General features: G+C 37.3%; 1 protein-coding gene across 7 annotated transcripts in view; it reads right to left on the bottom strand.

Annotated features, from left to right (window-relative positions):
* Window positions 1–23796, bottom strand: part of ZNF462 (zinc finger protein 462) — a 146800-nt gene extending 123004 nt beyond the window's left edge. For 3 of the 7 annotated variants that reach the window (XM_063294924.1, XM_063294925.1, XM_063294927.1), the window contains exon 1: window positions 23585–23774. The gene's annotated coding sequence lies outside the window, so the exon portion shown is untranslated. Of the gene's footprint in view, window positions 1–23584 lie in introns of all 7 variants that reach the window. The other 4 variants (XM_063294926.1, XM_063294928.1, XM_063294930.1 and 1 more) reach the window with 3 other exon arrangements.
* Window positions 23797–24424: the final 628 nt, after the last annotated feature.

The raw sequence follows: 24424 nt of genomic DNA, 5'->3' as shown, positions 1-24424 counted from the left end.
GATTTTAGTTCAGTGACAGATTTGACTTTTGCCGCTTTTATCCCCCATCTTGTTCAGTGCATTCTCTATATTAAAGTGCATTCCAGGAAACAGAACAGTAGAATTAGGTCAACCATTAACCAAATAAAATGGGTAGTTGCTCTGCAGAAGATGCCTTTCAAAGGTTTGCTTAATGAGCTAGTTCTTCAGAACATGTCCCTCAGCCAGGTTAAAGTTGGTAGCTTCCAAGGACTTTCTTTAAGCTTGCCTGATTCATCCAAAGTAGAAAAGTTTCAGGCACAGCAAGTTAAAATGAAATTCACTTGAAAAAATGAAAAAAAGAAGTTGATACTAAGGTTTCTTATATCAGAGCAGTCCCACAGAACACCAGACTCAACCTGCCCAAACATGGTGGATAATCTGCCTTTATCACAGTGTCACCTACATCCATCTTTGACAGCTTTCCTAAATCATCTCTGGGGTGGGAGGAGAGAAAACCATCAGAGTCTCTATATAATTGCATGAGACCTTTGAGAGGTTTTATCCCATTGTTCCTCGCCACTGGCACATCAGAGTCAGGAATAACTAAAATGAGAAGTTTCCTAACTCCAGTTTTGCCACCAGGAAAAGTTTTTCACTATTCATTTTGAGAAAAAAATTAACAGTTTCATATTACAAAATTTAATATTTAGCTGCCAGTAGAAATAGAGAGGAAGTGTTATTTTCAAAAATTCAGAGTTGTCAAAGTCAGAATAATGGTTATTGTGGTTATGTTCTATACACAACTTTCCTCAAGGCATTGAATTAACCATTAACAACTGGGCTAGAAAGACATTTAGTGTGATTCTTGATAGGTGTCTGTCCTTTAGGCCTAATTCAAATGCTGATAAATAAGAAAAATCTCCTGAATGTAGGACAAGGCAGATCTTTTTAAAAATTTCCATGCATCACAGGTATCATATGATATACTAATATCTGCAATATTCTATTTGCAAATCACAATAAAAGCAAATAATAAATCAGTGGAATAAATGAAACCAGCAGTACAATTCTATACTTAACTATTCAAATGTACTTTATTCTAAAATATGCTTACTCCCAGGCAAGTGCACATAGGCTTGCAATCCTGGTTATCTATTCAGAATAAACATGTAGGCAGTAGATCCAGGAATTAATTCATAATACAGTATTTATACTCTGATCACATTCAAGGAATTCATTATCTAATGTTCTCATAATCATCCTAAGAAGCTGGTGTGTGACAGAGATAATGTTTGCCCAAAGTGATAAGCTTCATGGCTGAGCAGGAATTTAGGCTTGAAGTCCATATGTAGTCTTCAGTGACTACATCATCTCTAGCTCTTAAGTGTGTACATCCAAAAATGTATATTCATCAGTTAACAGAACCTTCCTTCCTTCCTTCTTCTTTCCCATGAACATACTAATTTTAGTTTTTATTAGAATGCCTAGGCCAAAATCAAACATAGGCCACCCTGCTCCAACTTCAAATCCCACAATCCTAGCAATGATGATTAAAGAACATGATGATAGACATGGTGGAGTCCAACAACTCTGGAAGAAACCTTGGGAAACGTGCATTAGATCCTATGCAAATATAATTACAATGAACTTTGAACCTGAGATTATTATAAATAACCTGAGCTATTTATAAAAATAATAAAGGTGGGATAGAAAATAACTAATTCCCTAGTTCTGTGGGGACCAGCTTTATGCCCTTATGGTTTGAATTAGATCTGCCATGGCTTGGATTTTTATTGCATTTTATGCTGACTGATTAATGGTTGTATTTATGATTTTATTGAAATTTTAATTGTTTTTATTGTGAACCGCCCAGGGTCCCTCATGTGGGGGAGATAGGCAGTGATGAAAATTTGATAAATAAACAAACAAACAAACAAACTTTGAAGATTATTTAAAAAGTGGCACAGCTCCTGCAGAGAGCCATAGGTAAAGAAATAAGTGCCATTCAGACAACCAAATTCTTGTGTAATAAACTAGAATATGCATGAGAGATGTAGAGCACAGCATCCTTTGCTGCTGCTTCAGTTTTCCTGTCACAGGAGAAACAAAACAAATTTGGAAGCTACAGCCAGCAATGGTTTCTTAAATCCAAAGGTCCATAAAATTCATGCGTTCCCTGACTTTTTATTTATTCAATCGGAAACAAACTGAAATGCAATTTCTGCATCTAGGAAGAGAGGCATTTCTTTGCTTGAAGATTAACTATGTAGTATTATCTTGTTCAACAAAACACCATGAATCAAAACTGAAATGGATACCTTTATTACAAAATAATTATTAAGAGCAAAAGCAGGATATCTGGTAACTACAGAATTCACAGCTTTTTCATGATTACATCATTAACATGTGTCATCATTTTCCCTCCTTCCCATGAATGACTACAAACACAAATTATAGGGTGTTTAAGCTCACACTATACCCCAGTTTGTTAATCAATAGTGAAAGACCAAAAAGAAAAAAATGAAAAAGACTAGGAAGAAAAAGGGATGAAAGAGCATACACAAAAACTGTGAAGTTACAGGACTTCCAAGGAAGAAATGGTGGACTGAAGATGGCTCCACAAACAGCAGAGCTGATGACCATAGTGGAATGAAGAGCCAGCGAGTAGACCAACTTTTCGTAATTCCTCTCCGGACAAGGAGAGGACTTGAGATCACCCACAAGTGCTGCAGATAGTTGCTCCTCATGAGGAGACCGCAAGACAGCGGTCTTTGGTGGGTTTAGAGCCCTGGGAGATGAGGGAATAGCCATCTTGCTCAAAGCATGGTTGGCACCTTTAAAAGGACACTGGATTTGCATACTTCCTTTTCTAATCACTTTCAGAAATGGCTTGCTAATTGCTTTTTAGCAATTAGTAACCTTTGGAACAACAAGTCTGAAATCACCAAATGAGTTTCGTCCAATCCTTAATAAAAGTAGTTTTAAATACAAGTTTAAGGGTTTAAAAAAAAATATTCAAGAATTTTTTTTTTTAATAAACAGCAAAATGGTGATTAAAACCTTGATTTTAGAAAGTTAAACGGACTAAGGATCCATATAAATTTGAAATAAGATTTTGGAATTAATTATAAGAATCCTTCCCATGGGAAAATGCTTTTGTTTTGAATTCTTAAAAAAAAGACTTCAAAAATTGGACACTAGGGGGAACAAGAAGGAACTAAAGATTACAATTAAAGGAGAACACTTAAATTCAACTTACAAATACAGAATGAAGCAAAATATTTCAACATTGGACATACTGAAGGATATTTTTGAACAATGGACCCAGAAGTTAATTTTAAGAGTGTCTGCCTCTATAGATAGGCTGTGTTTAAAAGATGTTATGAAAGAGGAACAAGTTTTACCTGACAAGATTAAGACTGATTTGAAAGTGGATTTTAAAATGATAGGCTACAAGAATGACATGGAAAACGATGTTACACTGGACATACAAAAGGAACTGGCTGTTGTCTTAATAATGAAAAGGTATATACAAATAACAACCCAAGAGAATGACCTGGATAATTTTCCTATATTGGACTTACAAAAGAGGCTTGTTAAAGCCTTGAAGGATTTTGTGAGAATGGATAAAGAAAAACAAAAAAGAAATCAAGTTCTAGGACATTATTTTAAGGGACTAAAGATCCAGATTGTTAGAAGTAAAAGGAAGGAATATAAAGTTGGTTTATTTGATCAAGGTTAAAATAGGTATATTATGTCTGGTAACCCTGAATGGATTTCTGCTGACACCAAATAAGGACTGAAATGACAAGGACTGAAATGACAAGGCTTTAAGGATTTGTTTATAAATAAGAGATGGGATATGGGAAGAAGAGATTATATGTTGTATTTTAAGAGAAGGTGATAAGTTACTAAAATTATTTATACTTGTTGTGAGGAGGGGGAAATCACTTCTTTATATATTTCTTTTTTTTTCTTTACTATATTCTATTTTTCTTTCTTTTTTTTTCTGCACCTTCTATTTTTTCTTTCTATTCTTTTACTTTTTTTAGTTTGTATTAGTTTTTACTGTTGTTCTTGTAATTTTTAATAAAATCAGTATAAAAATACCCAAAAACTGTCAAGTTACACAGATTTGCATTTTCAAACTGGTTGCTTGAAAATCTAGTATATGATGCATTCCATCTTGAAAGGAAAAGTGGGTCATAAGCATCACATTTTCCCAGAAAGCAGTGGAATAGTTATTTGGTAACAGAATACACAGGGAACATTTTTTTGGAATGACTAAGTAGGCTCCTACATTATCTGACTCTGCAAGTATTTGCCATCTGGACAGAAGGAAGTCATCTTTAGTTTAAACGTTATGCCCGCCAAGAAGCTTCAGTCTCTGCTTCCTCTGCAATCATCAATAATCATCCAACCCTTCCTTTCAAGGCTGATACAAGTATTACTGAGGATCTATATCTATACCTATATGCACATACACATGTACCAATTACTATGAGATATAAATTTATATAGTGTTGTCTCACACAAGTAAGACAACCAGAAGAACACAAAACATGTCACACCAGTCTGTCTGTTCCTACAGGTGTGATGTACATATAAATAGTTCAAGGTACAGACGCTTCTGCAAACACAGAGAAAAACTGACAATATGAGGTGTAGCATTGTCCTGAAACTAAAGACACTAACAAGATGGTGACTCAAATGAAATGGACAATATCAATTGTAGACTTGTGGTATCTCCAGAATAATTGACACTTACTCTTTATATTTAGCCACTTACTTCTGTTTGGCAAATGCATTGTAATTAGCTAATTGACATCTCCCACCACCACCTCTTAGCTATTAATATTAGTCTGATGATAGGAATCAATACCACTACTGCAATCATATGAAGCAGACCCAAAGGTAGATCAAAAATTGTACCTTGGTCTTTCTCTCCATGGAGTGGTTTTCATGGGATTACCCCATTCTACCCTCCAGCACCTCTTGAGGTTAGTTATATGGAAAATGTAAACTGCTGTATGCCATCTCAGAACATATGGGGTTTTGAACCCATATAGTTTAGGTCAATAGTCCAAAACTTGATCTGAATTGTCAGGACTGGCACCTTTACTAGATTCCAGTCCTGAAAATCAGGAAGCCAGAAACAATCCAGGTGAACTAAGCCTGAGAAAAACATTCTTTTGATCAGCATATTTTCCTGCCCTGAACAACAATGACACCCTATTGCTTCTGTTCCTTGGTCTTACCTAAGCAAACTCAAGTTTGGCTCATTTTCAATGCTTAACTAGGCAAGAGTCATATTTAACTCTTTATCAAGCAGGCTTGGGAATTAGTATGGCTATATTGCTGAATGAAACCACTGGCTTTCTCAGGAAGACAAGCAGCTGTTCAGTCCTTCAGTCAAATGGTTTACATATTTGCTGTCACCCCCCAAAAAAAAAACTTTAAAAAAGAGATACAACAGGCACCTTGATCAGACTATTTATTTAAAAAATAGACTTCAGCAGTCTCTGGAATGTAGCAAGTCAGGAACCGAGTTCTATTTTTTAAAAATCCACCTGCATATTGTGATTTCATCTCTGAATGGAGAATTGTGGGAGTTGTAGTCCAGGATATTTGGGTAACACTAGGGTTAGAAGTTGCTTTAGATGTTGCCTAACCAGTTCCTTGGGAATACAGAGGCTCAAGTAGCCCTGAGCTACTTCTGTTTGTTTTAGTGAGCAGGAGGAAAGATCCTGGTGATACAACTCATTGACTGTAACTGCGAGTCATCCCCAATTGTAAATTATGACCCATTCCTTATTACACAGAAAAGATTAGCCGTAAGCCATGTGTTTATAAACCTACCTGCATGGTCAGTGTTTATTCAGAGTATTTCTGGGATACAAAGAAACAGAGGAACTTGGACAGGAAAAGCCACATGAAAATCTACAACTTTTATATGCAAAGTTGATAAATACACTGCGACCCCCTCCGAACACACACAGACACATAAGTTCAACTTTGTTCCTAGCGTGAATGGAGGTGCCAACTCTTGCAATGTTAACAAAACAACGTAAGAACAGTTTATGCAAGGTGACCATTATCTCATTACACCTAAATGTAAACCTTGAACAATTACCAACAGATAAGATAAAAACTCAATTTTATTATGCCCCCCCACCCCAATCTCCTTGCAACAGTTAGGTAAGGACAAGCAACAGAAGGTTCTTGCTATGCAATTTCAGTTTAACATCTGCCCTCCCATCCCAGATGGTGCCAAGAAATGCAAACTACACCTCACATTGAGGTCTCAATAATATTTCAATTTAATCATTCCATGGGAGTGTTTCAGTACTGTGTCTACTCACAGAAGGCTGGATAATATCTTTTTCTTAGAAAATCCTGATGAATAGGTAACAACAAAAACAACAAGACACCTCATCTGTGCTCATAACTTAGTAAACATGGAATACTTCATGGTGTATTAGTAAAGCAGAACCCTGATGGTGGTGGTGGTGGTGGTGGTGATGATGATTAAACCAACCCAATTTTCAATGCACCTGACAGAGATACTGAACGGTCTGCTGGTCAATAAATTCTGAAGAGTTAAAAAAAAGTTCTGAACATTCCCAAAACTTTGCCTATAAAAGTGTAACAATGAATATGCCATTTTTAACAGGCTTCTTAATTAACAGAACCTACTGGTGACACAGCTAATTGAATGGCAGTGAATTTATAGAAAAGGAAGTAATGCCCCCCAAATTTATAGTACTGTCTTATTAAAAGACAATTATGATGGATTTTTACTATAACATGGCAATTGCATAATTGCACATTCTCTTCTGTATCATTTGCAGTATTCTATACCCTTCCCCACTTCATAGTTATCACATAGTGTTCTCAGATGATTGCAGCTATTGAACAAAAGTGTCTCTGGGCTGGAGACAAAGGAAGGAATTGACACATTACAATGGAGCTTCATCAGAAGCTCAGGACTTTTCACATGACTGAATGCTTCCTTTTCTCCAGATTTGTGAACCTCTTCCAACATCCCTTCCCAGCCTTCATTATACAAAGCTTTTGGAATATCCTTCAGTTCCTTCAGGAGAAATAAAAAGGCAGATTGAAAAACAGAAAGAGACAGGGGAAAGCCAAGAAATCTGTCTGGGCTGAACTTTTCAGATGACAAAACACAAAGGTGCAGCTTTATTGCAAAATGGGAAGGCTGTGCTATAAAGGACAAGATGCAGAGCATGGAGTAAGGAGAATCTGTTTAGACTTCCTGCACTGGCATGAAATGGCTGCTTTTCTTCTTAGTGCCAACTCCAGTGCTTCATGTTGACATTACACATCCTCTGCTATAGAACCACCCCCATGTTGCTGCTTGCCCAACAGAATTATCTCCTGTGTCACAGCAGTGGTAATAGATCTGCTGGCTCTGCAAATCCGAAAGGCACTATTTCAAAACTCTAACATAAGCAGCAACTGAGCACATTTTTCAGAAACACTGAGTTAGTCTGTGGGGCACTCTCAGCAAGACTTTACCTGCCCTAACCTTCTGTTAGCCAGATGGTCTCTTTTCCCCCCAAACCCATTAAACTTCACTCCATTAGAGCAATCTTTTTAAAAAACCAAGCACAAAGCACATCAAAACTGTAGCCTTAACAGGGTCTGCGTGCAACAGTGCACCTGGTCTATCTCCAACTGGACTGCTGAGAAGAACATGACCTCAAAGAATAACTAGAAGCTGTAATTCACACCAACAGGGAAGAAAAATGGAAAAAAATGAAGTGATGACTGAACACCCTGACAAGGTAAACCACATGTATTTTGAACAACTGCAAATTTCTCCCTTCAAAAGGCCATGGAAACACTTCTCCTTCATCTACTATCCAGTATTTTAATTGCAAACTAGGGAACTATCTTTGCAATAGTCTTTAAAACCAAAACTACATGTTTACAAAAGCTCTTTGTAATATTCCCTTGCTACTTGACTCATCAATATAAACAAGGGTGATGAAAGAAAAGAATATGGTTGAGTGTGAATGGAATGAGCGAAAAGGTTCTGTACTCATAATTTTGGCTGCTACAATATATACCCGCTCTCACGGACTGTTTCAAATTCAGGCAAATGTGTAATTGTTCAAGCTATCAAAAATATTTACCTTAATTGAAATAAAACTATCAGGTGTGAATCTTCAGGAAACAACAAAATCTGGGCTTCTCAGTAGATAATACTTAGGATCCATGTATTCAATCCTAACATACTTGTTGACTTACAGTCCAATTTAACTAATAGTTTTTTCAAATAACTGGAAATCTTACTCTTGTAGTTTAGTTTTAAATTCTGACTAAATGGAAAGAAACAAGTCACGAGAAAACATGATCCTCAAGCATAACTCATGTTTCATTAGATCACAATCTACTGGATGTGATTTACGAAGGACAGGGTTTTTTTTCCCCAACTGTATTGTTTAATTTCCCCTATTGCCACCATGCTAAAGCTGCTATACTCTAGGATTAACTTTTTAGGAAATAAAAAATACTTATTAAAAAAATAGTTTTCCATTAATACCAAAGGAAAGCAACAGCAACTTTATCAAAACAAACACAAACCAATATTTATTTATTTAATATTCCGCCTTTATTTTTATAAATAACTCAAGGCGGTGAACATACCTAATACGCCTTCCTCCTCCTGTCTTCTGCACAACAACAACCCTGTGAGGTGGGTTGGGCTGAGAGTAACTGGCCCAAGGTCACCCAGCTGGCTTTCATGCCTAAGGCGGGACTAGAACTCACAGTCTCCTGGTTTCTAGCCCGTTGCCTTAACCACTAGACCAAACTGGCTCTCAATAATCATCATCATCATTCCTAATCATAGTTGAAACTACAAGCAGTGTTCTCAGAATCCAGGTTCTAGATTAATTTTAAATTTAATTTGCTCAAAATAAAAGTTGTGAAAGAAAAAGAAGCTCTCATCTAAGTCAGAACTTACTTATGTTATGATAATGGCAGTCACAAAAGATCAATTTTCCCCAAGGTAACACATCATCCCGAGCCAGGATGACGATTGGAATCATGGATGTTGCAGTCTGCTTTTTGAATCACTGGGTTAAGAATATTGATATGCACCATTTTGCCTCTTTTTTGGCTCTTGCAGTTTAGGAAGTGGTCTCAGAACAGACATCTCTCTCAGAACAGATATCCAGAGTCATGGAACCTCGTTTTTGTACATAACTGCGAGATTATTGTATGCACAAAGATGGAAAGATTCAGCACTACCCACAATGGAGGAATGGTTGGTGAAGATGATGGAACTTGCTGGGATGGCCAAATTGACTTGTTGGATTAGAGAAAAGGCAATATCTACATTTACCGGTGACTGGAAACCCCTAATGGACTTTTTGCATAAAAAAAGAAAAAATGAATTTATGATTTATGGTTTTGATGATTAGACAGGATAGATTACAGAAAGAAGAGAGCCATGATCTAACTTTAGAAAGAGAGGTTAAAATATAATGGAACGAATTAAGTGCTGTGAAGAAGACTGGAAGCCACTTCTTTATATCTTTTTTTTTCTATTTTCTTTTACTGTTTTTCTTTCTGCACCTTTAGCTTTTTCTTTTTTTCTCCCTTTCTCTTTCTTTTTTTGTTCTATTTTAGTTTACATTCTTATTTTTGTTAAAACTTTCAATAAAAGTATATATATCAGATACCTTTTATAAAGTAATATTACTCTGTAAAGCACAATATATATTGGTGAGGTTAGCCAGAATGATGATTATCATCGTAGTAGTAACAGTAATAATACCTATCACACTATTTCCTTTTGGAATAAGCAATATTATATAAAGTGTAGAAAAGGAGTAAGAAATAATAAGCCAAATAGATTAAAGGCACAATCAGTAAACGAAAGGAAATCTGGTTAAATCTAATTTACACCAACACCATTCGCTATCTCTCTCTCTGCTTATTTATCTTTGCAAACAAGCTTTCTTCCCCCATGCCATGGCATCACCTGCATAGAAAACTACACTTACATACACACCCACAACCACACACTTCTACGAACACCAGAAGCATTCCTTATATATTTATCTATAAATACCTTAAACAATCCAGGACATCCTATTCTCAGTGTTGAACTATTTGCTAAGCATTCCATTTATTCTCACACATGCTTTATCTTCTCTTATTGTATTCAGAAATCAACTTTCAGCTCCATAATCATGAAACACATTCCCTATTTCAAATCTATTCATTTTATCATGCATATCTCTAAATCAACAAACATACAACAAACTCTCTTTCTCACATTCATGTATTTCTCAATAATGATGGTAACGACGAAAATAACTTCTAAATTATCTTTATAAACTGTCAACTTAGTTCATCAGAATCAATACGTTCTCCTTTCTATACTTCTTTACAAAATGGCAAGATTGGTAAATCAAAATAAAGTCCATACCATCCAGAGTGGGAATTTAGCTTTGAAAAACTAACTCCAGATTATTTAATATCAAAGCATGGCAATACTTTACAGATGCACTTACACACACACATAAAGTGGCAACTTTCTTCTGTATATGGTAACAGAACCTCCAAAGTACCATTAGATAATCTGAAACTTCATCTACCAAACAGACATGATAAAAATAGCTTACCAACCCCTTGAAGTCTCAATAGACCATCTGATATAGCAGTACAGCATTAGCAAAGCTAAGTAGACATGAACTCTTAAAATAAACAACTCTACAGTGAAGACCTGGAGTCTGTCACACCCTATGCTGCCCTAGATGAAATGACTTGAGAACCACCTGAAGGAACATACAGGGGGCTATTTTAGACCAAGAGCAGAATTTAAGTTATGCATAGGCCAACATCATCTGCTCTCATAATATGCACTACAGATTAACAGAACAGTAAGGTTATCGTGTTTTTAATATGCTAGCTGCCAGTCTATGAGAAGGAAATATCATGAACATCAGCTTGATGAAAACATTGGTGCTACTGAAATATCCAATATCCAAGTTCTCCATTCTGGGTGAGGGGGGGACCTTTCTCATAATACTGTTAAATTGGGGTCACATAATGAAACTGTCAAGCACTTTAGACAACAGGAAGTATCTTTTCCATGTAAAGCATTCTTAATTTATTTAAGTCATCAACACAAAATGTAAAGATAGGACATTAATGTAATAGGGTGTCAAAAATAAGTAGCAAATCTCATAGTAGATTGGCTATCCAGATTTTTCTTCCTTTCCCAACTATGACGGTCAAAGTATCTCTTTGAATATAGATCTGGGGACAAAGTGATGACAGTGCTGGCTATCTTACACACACACACACACAATTGCTCATAAGCTTCCCAAGACCTAAAAAGGCTGTGTACTGATAGTAATAATTATTTCTATTCCTACTCAAATTCTGCACCTGGGATTCAAGTAGGAATAGAAATAATTCAGCAAAAAAATAATTTTTACTGTTCAGAAGACATAAATATATTAAATGGGACAAGCAATTTTTTAAAATATTGTTTGGTGATTTAAAATTAGGCATGTTTTCTCTAGAACTTAAATTCCAAATTATCACTACAGAATAGCACCTTTTAGATTTGGGGTGAGCCTATACAGATGTATAAGTTGCAAAACGTCTAATAAAAGTAACATACTAAAGTAGTATGTCTTGGTATTAATATACATTATCAAAATAGGCAATAGTAATATAAAATAACAGAAGCTGAATGAAAGAATTAAGAAACAGGTTAGATTTCCCAATATTCAAACCTTTCTTTGCCAGAATGTCATGGCATTCGGTGTTCTCTGTCCACTGGGGTATGGATTTTCATTTTACACCACTGTTCAGCTACTCATTGTCTTGATCGATAAGCCTTATTTCCCTTCTATCAAATGCAGAAATAATTTTACTGAAAAATATCTTAGCACACCTTTAAGACAGTTTACATATTCAAAACCAAGCATGTAAAATAATGGGGGAGGGGTCATAAAATTAAATACCAATAAGTAATAAATATGGATTTAGCATGAAAAAGAGCAACTGTACACCATGCATGCTATACAATCAATTCCCCAACCCACTGCCTTTCAGATTTATTGACCATGTCCATCTCCATAATCACTCAACCAACATAACCAACTTGTAATCTCAAGTTGCAGAAGGCAGCTATGGAAAGGCAATAATATGTTGCCTTACATTGTCTTATGTTGTCAACTGGATTTAAGTTGTCTCACAAATAAAAACAAACCTAAAATACAGTTTTGGGCTGAAGGCCATGAACTCCTATTGGTTACCGGGAAGACAAGGGCAAACCATTTTTGAAAATGTTGCCAAGAAAACAGCAGAGATTAGTCCAGGCAGTCGCCAGGAGTCAACACTGACTCAAAGGCACCAAATAAAGAGTTTCTAAAGTAATGATTTCATTATCTCTGCATTCTAAAACAAGACAACATTGCTTCCAGGAAGACTCATGGCATATTCCTTCCCATTTCAGAGTATGGACTGTATTTTCAGAGTCCCAGCTCACATAAAAGTCTTTGTATACATGCAAAGTCTCCTTGAAGATAATCTCACTGTGCCCACAGGGACAGCTCTTCAGTGATGTCACCAACGCAGCTTAGAGAAAGGGGGGGGGGCTGCTCACTTCCCCTCACATGTTAAGATGTACACATGAAGGTATTGCCCAAATAGGGCTAATGTGATCATAAAATCGATCATTTGGTTTAAAGAATTTCAGAGGGAAATCTGGGAGAGAACACAAGATGTTTGAAAAGCTTTGTCTGTTACTTCCATTTTCGCCTTATGGATAAAATAGTTTCACCTGCAGGATGCTAAAGCATATGATTAACGGACTTTCTAGTTACACACTGAAGCAATGCCTTCAGTGAACTAGGTGATTTTCAAGCAGTAAAATATTTGATTTTCTGGCCTGCTATGTCAGCTAAAGCCTTCAAATTCATACTTGAGATTAGAATTCCTTTTCATGTCTTTTACGGATTATTGGCAAATATCTGTCCTTGAACAGGATGATTTGGCTGATCTCAGAGATAAAATGGGTAAAGATATTCAGTGCCTGTAGCCAAGTGGATTTGGCAACAGGCCATTTTGGAAAAGCAGAACACCATTCCCAAACTCTGCTTGAAAAGTCGTCTAGGAAGAAGCAGTTGCTTACCAGTTGTATAAAAGCTCAAAATCTTGATGTTCCCAACTGGTACACCCATCTTTGCCACGATCTCTAGATACTATACATAAGAATGTTTTTGGAGGAACTCTTTTCTATTAATATCACAACTGTAATTATGACTTCACAGGATACATATGGGTTATACTCACATTACAGTTTCTTCCACAATCACAAACTTTAGATCTCAGTTAACAGCTTAAATCTCCTAACCCTTACCAATAAGACCACTTATTTTTTCTGTTCAACTGCCAACAGCTGTCAAAAATATCATGGAACCAGACAGTGTCCACATATGACACTGCTTTCCAATTTTAGTACTTATCAGCCATTAAGAAAACTGGTCTTCTCATTTGAAGTCTACTGATTCTACTTCTGTAGAATCTTTCATAAAAGTCTACCTTCTTTTATAGTCCATGATTAATTATCCAGTCTCTCTTTCTCTAACACAGATAGCTCTGTTACCAGAGATTTTCCACTACATATTGCTTATGGAATGTTTTAACTTACTTTGTGCTTGCTTAACAGCTCTGTCTGCTTTCTGCTTCTGTGTCTCCTGTTTCCTTTTCCTGACAGTGATCAGTGCATCCTTGAAAGCCAACCCTATAAGCTGACATTCCAGTTTTTAGGTTCCTTCTAATACTTTCCATTAGTAATAGTCATGCAGTGGTTTAAACATCACATATCTTCATTTTCAAGACAGTTTAGATGCTTTGGGTGTCAGATGGCTTTACAAAATGTCAGTTTCACAAGATTGTTATGCCACAGGTAATTCCTTTCCCTTGATGATAATTACTAAGTAATTAACTGTAATATAAAGTGGGAAAGAGAGAAAAGAAGCAACAAACAGCAAGCTCTTTCTTACACTGAACATTTAAGTAAAACTTTCATAGCCCGGCCCAGTTTCTTAGCAGTTCTGAGGAACTAAAGGGTTTCTTGGCTGAAGCTGGTCCATTCCACTTTCATCCTTTTATGATAGTATGAGACATTTGTTCCCTTGGAGCCCTATGGGGCAGATTGCCTTAATCCCCCATCTACAACAGAAGGATATTAATACTGAACTATATGGCAAACCTGTAGTAAGAATTCCTAATGTATGTGTGGGCAAATCACTCTGAACACTTTAAAGGAAAATGTTACATAATAAGCATGACGGTCTTGATTTTACAATGTTTATAAAGCCTTTATAGCTAGGACTATGATTGCAGGACTAATTTCCCATATACTCATTACTAGTGAAATTTCAAGAGAATTAATTTAACCAGTCCACAAGCTTCCTCCCCAATGAATTCTTTTTCAGTAGCCAAGTATTTCATCCCCCTAATCAAAAACATAGCTTTGTTCCCTTGCTAATCACTTGCACATTCCATCACAAAACAATGGAGCTTCTCAGAACATTTACAACTTCTGTCAAAGGTTTTTCTCTTCTCCAATTATCATCTTGGAGCACCAGAACCACCAGATCACCTCATAAAAATCCTTCTTCCAACGCAATGTATATGCTTGATTTACCCCCTTCTATCACATGGCTCCAAGCTGTGTATTAAAAAGCAATGTTTATCTGGTTTGCCACAAAAACATACAGAAGCCAGTGGGAACAATTAGTTACTCTTTGCTACAGAATGGTTGATGGCACAGAGTAAGATTCAGCAAAGCAAAGGGGAGCATTCCCCCAAACATCTAGCATGAACTGGGTGTCACAGCACAGGAGAGTGAATAAGTACAGTGGCACCCAGTTTACGCTCTATATGGACAGATTCAACTGCTGAAGTTCAGGCAACACAGTATGGCTACCCAGAGCCATATATGGACACCAGTGGGCTATAAACAGATATCTCAAAATTTATTCTGAAAGGAATCATAAATCAAAAAAGCCAGCTAGGGGCCTCTTCTCTGCAGGAAATGTAACAATTAAAATTTCTGTCGCTCAGATCATCAGTTCTATAGGATACCACCATATCTACCACATATGAATAATGCCAATTGTCATTACTCTTGAACAGTATTTCAACCCTATTTTTCATCTTTAAAAGCATAGTGATCATATGAAGAGATGAAAAAATTAACACTCTTCTTCAATCTTCAACTATATTTAGCCATACATGCAGGCCCCAAATTAACCATGATTAATTATGATAATGCCCTATTAAAATTAATACATACTTAGAAGTATGTGTTATTGGGTACAATGAGACTTAGTTCCAGCTAAATGTATATTGGACTGTTACTATATCCTGTACTTATGGATTGAGACATAAGTAACTTTTGTTGGATTGGAGTCGTGATCAAAATCCCATATGGAGGAAGAAGTTAAATATAATTTCACTATAGCTAGACTAAATTTCAACAACACTAAATCAACAGACTAAGCAATGAATCAGAATCAATTAGTTGGCTACTTTTTGAATACAAAAGAATGCTCCCAAATTTCCCTGGAATAAGACTTTTTATACCTGTTCTAAAATTATAACAGATCCTCTTGTTATAAGGTACCGCATAAATCAAGGCAGCTTATTTTAACCCAAACCTCCTAAGACAACCTGTCCTCTCTCATACTGCTTGCAGGATAGCCTTTCATAAGTTAATGGAAATGTCCATCATCTCATGCTAGCTAGGGCTGTGAGGGCCACATGTTGCCCATCTGGGCTTGCCATGTGGCCCATTTCTCACAAGCTAGTAAACATGTGTAAGACAAACAATAAGAGACCAAGAGCCAGATCACTGCACTTCCTGTGGAGAAGCCTCCACAAGATGGTACTTTGAAAACTTTCTAATGTCTCCTAGAAGAAAATCCTTTGGTGAACAAGAATAATCGATCTTTTGCTTCTGCTTCAGTAAATTAATGCTAGGATCACTTGGCTATATTTGGCCAGTGAACAATATATACCAACTTTAGCAAGAAAAGTATTGGGCATAATTTCCACAAAAAAATAAGTAATGTATGCAGGCCCACCTTTTCATGCTCGACTTAGTACATGAAGAAGGTTGAATGGTTTCAAAAGCATACTTGCCGTGATGTTCTAAATCATAACAAAGCTCCCCCATTTTCTAATTCCTTATGCTTGGAAATGGAGAAGGAAGCATAAAAATGTTTCAGAGACCATTTTGAGAGATGAAGGAAAGAAATCATTCAAACGCACCTCTGAAATTGTGTTCTTTAAAGCAACACGACTGTCAACATTGTGATAATTACCTTCTGTCTCCCTTTCTCCTCCTCCTCTCAGCACTGGCATACAAACTATGCTATTTTAACTTCTTTCCTGTTCTCCCAGTTCTTCTGGAACATTTTATTTTCAACAGTAAACTCATCTGGAATACTGCCATGGTGAGGTTCATCCATTGCAATGTTAACTGTGACTCTCCCAACTGCAGCTATCACCTTTACATTTCTCAGTATTCTAAAGAGTTTTTTTTTTTTTAAAAAACGGGAAAAACTGTAAGGAAAAACCCCTCAGAGTTTTTCCCATTCCAACTTCTCAACAATGTATAGTGTCCTAAAACTGCAAGTTCAGTTCTAGGACATAAGTAGATACTTTTAAATCTTTCTAAAATTCAAAACACCTATAAGACGGTCACAAACAATTGCAATGATGGTTTATTGTAGAAAAGGTTTCATATTCAAGTTAAAACTTGATGTAACAGAAAGGGCCTCTTTTATAAGTCATATCAGAGCATCAACAAATTAGCATGGTCATATACAAAAACCACAGCTTCAAGAAGACCGTATGTCCAAGAACATCCAAACATATGGTTCTGAAAAGCTACCTTTGGATATCTATAGCAGCAGATCATCAAGATTTGTTCCAGTCCTTTGCTGTAGATAGTAGTTGTTCATGTTCCATGTTCCATAAATATGTCTTAAATACATCTCTATGCAGAACCACCTTTCACCTAATTCACTGAAATGTATTTCTAGACCTATATTGCAGTCTAAATCTTGCATATGCAATTGCTGCCACCTCTCGTAATTAAGAATTTCTGGAATACTATCACATTCCAGGAGCTTCAGAATTAACCCTAACTTTGACAAAGGCCCAGACAAATTAGAATGTACTATTCTTTTTCACACAAGAGGCTGAAATACTTCTTGAAAAAGTAAGCCATCATACCCAGTATTATCCAGCTAATATGTATCACTGACCATCACCTGCTAATATGTGCACAGTGACATTATCCCAAGACCATCACAAGAATGCACCAGGATTCTTTAATGAATCTTCTATTAATCTGACAGGTGATAGAAGATCCCGGAAGTTATAATCCTGGATTAGGGAACCTGCAGCTCTCCAAATACTACTGAACACAACTCTTCAGCACTGACCATGCTATAGGGCCTGCTGGGAGTGGTGGCAGGGCAACAACTGAAAAGGGACAGGATTTACTGACACCAGTACCATTACAAGAAGGATACCATGGAAATGGATTGAATTTGTGTGTCTCTTTTGACATGCAAAAGTGGAATATTCTTTCAAACTTAATATAAACATCAACAGCTGTGTCTCTGATAGCAGAAGTTGGAGAATACTTTTGACTCAATCATCACTTTGATGGTAGAAATCAGCACCATCACATCTGTTGTCTGAGTAATAGCACAGTCTGATTTAGGTAAAAGGTAGCCTTCAAATTAAGAGGGATTACTGCAACTACTGAAATATTTTGGGGCCATGATCTACTGAAAACCCAAATAATGAATATATTTTTCAAAATCCAATTAACATAATGGAGAACTTTCCTAATTTATCAGTGCAAAAGGACCTTCCCTATCAGCTTATCCCAACAAGGTGCTATCCAGATGTGTTGGAATTCAACTCTCATATTTTCTACAGAAGGCTACGCTACATACTCCCACTACTATTACAATATGAGTTTTCAGCTCTTGGTTAAAATGTACATAGATAGACCTTCTATTCACTTCCTCCAAGCCTGTTCAAATAAAAAAAATAATAAATGGATTTTCAAAAATCCTATTTTTGTATTGTGTTGTTAGTTTGATTGTGCTGTTTGGTCAGACATGCAAAATATTAATACATGCATACAGTAGAGAAATTAAATTCAAGAAGAGAGCTATTATCCCAAAAGGAAACTGTTATATAAGAATGAAATTAATGCTGTTTTGAAAAGCATCCATAAACATATTGCAGTGTAGAGATTTTAATCAATTCTGTACTTTTTAGAGGATGTGAATGATTTGGACCTCACAAATCTACAACATCTATTTATTAAAATAGTTTGACTCACTCAGGTTTCCATGCAAGCTTCCTCCCCACCCCCAAAAAGATGCTGCTGCAGCTTTAAAGAATCTATTCATTTTTAAGTAAATGCAACTCTTAAACAGGTGGTTTTGAGGAACAGGAGAGAGGTGCTGTGCTTGCACAAGGTGTAAAGCATTTTTTTCCCTACTAATAATTTGCAAAATGTGCAGAGCCCTACTCTTTTTCTACTCCAGTAAATATTTTTGTCTTCTGTTAGCCTTACCTACAATTTTAAACTTGGATTACTATTATTCAATTATTCCTTTCTAGTAGTTAAATGTATTGATGGTTTACTTTTAAGTGCTTAAGAGGAATAATTAAATAATGTTATACTTTATTCCAACGTATCTGATAAATTTTACCATTAACGGTCATCATAAGATTCCATCTTTTCAACTGCTATCAAAACATAATTTATTTTTCTATATTGGAATGTCAGATGAGAAAGTACTGTAATGCAAAATGCTTTAATAAATCTATGTAAGAGTTGATACCAACTGAGGATAAAATTATGAACTTTTATTAAGAATTGTTTTAATAATGCAGGAATCCCAATATAAAGAATTGAAATTAGGGAGCAGATATATTAATTCTTGAAGAGTTCAACAGATTGCCATACATTTTTCCTTCATTTCAAAAACCTGCAAAGATCTGAATCAACAACAAATGTTTAACACCTCTTTAACCCAGACATTAACACAAATTATTATCTTGCCCTCAAATCTTCATTTTCACCATCTTGCCGGCCACATGACCATGGAACTGTCTGCGGACAAACGCCCGCTCTTCGGCTTTGAAACGGAGATGAGCACCACCCCCTAGAGCTGGACACGACTGGACTTAATGTCAAGGGAAACCTTTACCTTATATAAAATATGCAATGTTGCCTTGCTTCTTCTTGCTTATACTGGGGATTATCTGGGCTCCATTTTAACGGAACCCTTAAGAAAAGCAGATAGAGAGGTGTTAACAAACTAGAGAGGTTTATTGTAGGAGGCTGCAACTTAAGGTGGAATTTCCCATATTTTAAATTGACTCCAAAAGCGAAACAGAAAGGGATTATTATTTATATTACATACATTCTGAATGGCCTTTTACTGCTGCCACTGCTCCTACTGTACTTTACAAAAGTAAAACTTCAAGAAGCTATATTTTCATCCATGTTAATATTTTAATATTATTCATTATATATCAAATTCCTCATTATATAGACTTCTTTGCTAAAGAATAATCTTTTATGGAATTACCTCTCCACTTTTTCAGAGGACAAAAAAACAGTCATATCTATGTTTTTATTAGTTCAGTCTTGAGACCACCCAACTTCACAGCTACTCTGAGCCACTTACAATTAAAAAATTAGAAAGAAAATAACATGGTAAAGAAAAAGTATACAGCTGACTGGAAGACAGAACCAAAAACCAAAGGGGCACAATCATCATCCTAATCCAAGGCCAAAATTACAATGAACTGGTTAATGGTTAAACTTAAAAGAGAGATAAATTTGAATATGTATGAATGTATGCATATATGTTCATCTTGGTGGCTGCAACATCATGAAGATGGAAATCGGTGAAACAGCCAGAACACATGACATCAAAGTATACAAGCACATACTCAATTTAAGTCAAGAGCTAAGTGCTCTTAAATAGTTTACAGTTTCCTAATAGAGAGTACAATTGGAATATTTGCTTGTGCAGGCAAGGAAAACTGCTAAGTTCCTGCTAGGAGTTGTCTTAAGCAGTTTTATTAAGAAGAAATTTGAGCCTTTCTTTCTTTTTTTTAAAAGAACACTCATCAATGACTATGAATGGTGTTTCATTTAAAATCTCTCATGCAAATGACCTTTACATTCTTTATAGCAATTTTCTTGAATGTCTACAAAGGATGCCTTTAAGTGATGTCTGACCTATCTTTACCTTAAAGTGAGACAAAAAGTATATGTAATTATGTGTAATGTTAAAAGGGTAAAGTTTCTTTTAAATATAAGCTGTGCATGAATAAATTTATCATAGAAAAAAAAATTAGACAGGATTTATAATCTTAAATAAATCAAAAACAGATATATTAATTGGCCTAGATTCATCCCATCTATTTGTTTTTGACCTAGCACAGTGTGTGAACCCAAATACTATGGTTGTTTCAATGAACTATGGTTAAAATGAACTATGTCAATTATGGTGACCCCTAGCCCCAGGTGTCAATTCAAGGACATCAACAGAAAGGGTCCACCCAAAGATCATCATACCATAGCACAAAGCTCAAGTAATCTCCATACAACATTGTGCTCTGTTCCACTGTGGAACATGTATCTCATAAGCTTGAGAAGGAAACATACAGCTAGGATCAAAAGTTATCTACTTATAATCAAGACTTGTATATGAGTTTTAAGAATATTGTTTCGTCAGTATCTTAGCTACAATTATACTGACATGTAACCAACCAAGGTGGAAGAGTCATTATCTTCTCATGACTTCCGGCTATCAGTGGCATGCACACGAATCTGTCTAGCTGCATTACCTGGTTTGGCTTTTCAGTTTTACTGCTCACTATGGAAACCCAAACTCCTTTAAACATGTCATACATTTTGGTTACCTTACTTTCCATATTTCACTGTTGAAATTTTACTGATTTTTGAAAGAGTGGTATAACCTCATAAGGAAATTCTCATGGTCATTAGTTCTGGAGAATTTAAAAGATAAAGTTAAATGTTACAAATACTGCTATCTATTTTCCATCCACACAGACCTTAAAGTAGTCCAAATAAAACTTTGAAGCAAATATGATTATCATGGCTGAACTGCCATCATACCTCTTTTTGGAAACCTTAGGAACCCATAATCATTTATCAATTGAGTTCATAATCTAGATAAATTAAAGACATTTAAAATAATTTAAAATGTAAAAAAAAGTTAATCCTAGATCCACAGAACTCAATGTGATTACGAGTTCTGGATGCAGATTTACTGAAATCAAACAGATTTAAATATATTCAGATATGGTTGGCTCATAATGGAAATTCATTTATGTCATTCCTAAATGTCACCATTTATAAGGATCAGAACTGCAGGCATGCTTTTAAATCACAAATTAATCCATAAGGTGCCTCATGGAATTTCAGGAGAAGTCACAATGGCCTATTCAGATTTTTTTTAAAAAATAACAGCAACAACAATAGCAGTAGTTCTAATAAGATATACAGGCCCAAATTATAGCGTTTCCAGAAGGTAGCCTACTGTTGTGCTTCCTAAATTGGAATGACCACTGCAAGACCATCTCGAGGTTTGACTGACATTGATTCTCATGTCATCCGGAGGAGGAACACTGCCAGCCTCATCAGATTAAACTAAACTATTCCTTTTCTTTAAAAATTAAAAAAAAATTACTTTAATCAGCTGAATTATGCACTTGAATGCCATGAAGTTCAACAACAACAAAAAAATCTGAAAGAAGGCTTAGTTTCAAAATGAAACTATAAAAGACAGGGCAGAAAACACGTCCTTTTAGAAGGCAGGTCTCTTTCTTTCTCCCTCTCTGTCTGTCTCTGGAGATTCTATGAAAAGGATCTATGAAACTTCCTCAAATCATCCATTTCCTGGAGCCAGAAAGAGAAGAGACATCAAAAAACGTTGCTCGCTGAAGGAAAAATCTTGTCAAAGCCAGGCTTTGCCAACAAACCTTCAGAGAAAAAAAATGGAGAAACATCCATAATTGCATGAGCACTTCCCATCTCAGCTTTGTCTGGTGGAAAAGCCTGTCCTTGCTCTCCCTCTCCTCCATTTTCTGGTGGAGCTAGAGAACATGACATGGCTTACCTGACTCAGATCACAGCCCTCTGTCCAACTATTCATTTCCTCTTAGGCATGCAAGTAGCTTCATGAGACAAACAGCCATGCATACAAAGCAACAGCAGAAAGCAACTCCATATCTCGCCACCTTCCTCCCTCCCCTTTACTAGAAGGTCCTTCCAAAACCAAGAGGAGAAAACTTTCTCCAGGGTGCAAAAGGAACAGATCTCAAGGATCTCCAAGAGGAGATTCCTCCCCCACCCCCGACCCCCCGCAGAAACTACAAAGCCTAAGAAAGAAAGAGGGTCCCTCCAAGAGAGGAGAGCAGAGAGAAAGACTGTATGTGTGTGCGTGAAAGAGAAGTAGCTTTGTATTTTGGAATCGGGACTGGAACCAACGCAGACAGCTTGCAAATGGAGGACAAGGAGATAAAGAAAGGGGGAATGAAGGCAATGGGGGGAGGAAGCTCAGCTGCTTCTCATTCCCTGGAAAGCCATAGACACCAGGGAACTGAACAAGAAGTGAAGGTCTCTGTCCTCCCCCCCTTTTCCCCTTCTTTCTTCTCTCCCCTTCTCTCTGTCTCTCAAAGGAAAGAGCAGGACGTGTGTAATGGCTTCTCTCCAGCTTAACCGCTGTTCTCTTCCAAGCCAACCCTTTCAGACACCGCAGCCAAAGGGAAGACCCCCACTATATCAACTTCAGGAAAGGCGGGAGCTTGTGTGTACACACATACACACGCATATATCTCTACCCCGGTGTTAGGAGTGGGAGAGACCCAATATACCTGCCTGAGAGAAGGACCAGATTTACAAGGAGAGGTGGAGGAACAGAGAGAAAGAGAAAGCAAAGAAAGAAAAAGAAAGAAAGAGGTCACCAGCTAGCCTGGGTCGAGTCAGCTCAGAGCTCGGAGCTCTGGTTTTTTTTTTTTTCCCTTCCCCACCTCTCCCGCCTGTGCTCCAATCACTTCCCCACATCCAAACCCCCAACTGCCCCCACACACTTCTGAGCTCCGCTCCTTTCACTTATCTCTCCCTCCCCCCACCTTAATGCAAGAACAACAAAAAATTAATTAACTGCCTTCCTCCTCCTCCTCCTCCCACCACCGGCTCTTCCTCCACCACCACCACCACCTCCTCCTCCTCCTCTCCTCCTCCCCCATTACGAGACAAGAGACTTCTTTTCCCTAACAAAACCATCGTTTCCCACCACTTCTTCGGCCCCCCGCCCCCAACCCTTTCTTCTGCTTCTCCTGGCTCGTCGGAATGAATGGATCTGGGGTCTGAGAAGAGATCTTTCTCTATCTTTTCCAAGGTGGTGGGACAGCCAAAGAAGGCTTTTCTTCCCCTTTCCCATGGCTAGACCCGCGATGGGTTTTAATTGCAAGAACTTACAGCAGGAAGGTCCTGGCGCTGGCGTTGGTCGCTTTCCACGGCTCTCCTTTCTCTGCTTCTCCTGCTTGCAATTGTTGTGGAAGTTGTTTTTGCTAGACTCATGTGCTCCTTGCCAGGTCTCAGCAATGGAGAATCGCCATCTTTTTCCCTGCTTTTTTCCCCCCTCTCCCTCTCTCTCTCTCTCTCTCTCTCTCCCTTACTGGTTTGCTGCAGCTGCAGATGACCTGAGATATCCGTCTCGCTCTCTCTCTCGCTCTCGCTCTCTCTCAACCTTCTGTGTGTCTCTCTCTGAATAATGAGCAACCAGAGGGAGCGAGAGAAGGAGAGAGAGAAGACAATCTCCTTGCCTACCACACAAAACGCAAGAGCACCAGGGGGTGCAAGAAGGCTTTCTAACAACAACAACGTGGAGGGGGAGAAAGAAGAGAAAAAGGGGGGTGAAGGCAAGAGAATAAGAGGAGGGGGAAAGAGAGCTAGAGATGGTGATGGTGGAGGAGGAGGAGGTGGTGGAGATGGTGGTGGTGATGAAGAATATGAGAGAAGGGGAAGGTGGCTACAAACTTGAGTCCTCTTGGGATTTGATTTCTGAGGCACTCCCCGGCTTCCTGAGGTGGGGGAGCTCCAAAAAGGCGACCTGGGGAGGTTTCCCAATTGTAAGCTGTTGCTTGTAAACTCCAAGCCTTGTTAGTCTTGGAGGTGCTGAGAGAAAACCCCTTGCCTACGCTGCTGGGTCACCAGAGCTGTTGCCACCAGACCTGGCAAGTTCTAATAAAATCTCAACCACCCGGCTTGAGCGCCTCCAGAGATGCGCCTAGTTGTCCCCTAAGCTGATCCCTGAGA

Source organism: Candoia aspera, chromosome 2 (assembly GCF_035149785.1).
Source record: "Candoia aspera isolate rCanAsp1 chromosome 2, rCanAsp1.hap2, whole genome shotgun sequence".
Classification (NCBI taxonomy): domain Eukaryota; kingdom Metazoa; phylum Chordata; class Lepidosauria; order Squamata; family Boidae; genus Candoia; species Candoia aspera.
This window is presented reverse-complemented; position numbering and strand designations above follow the sequence as displayed.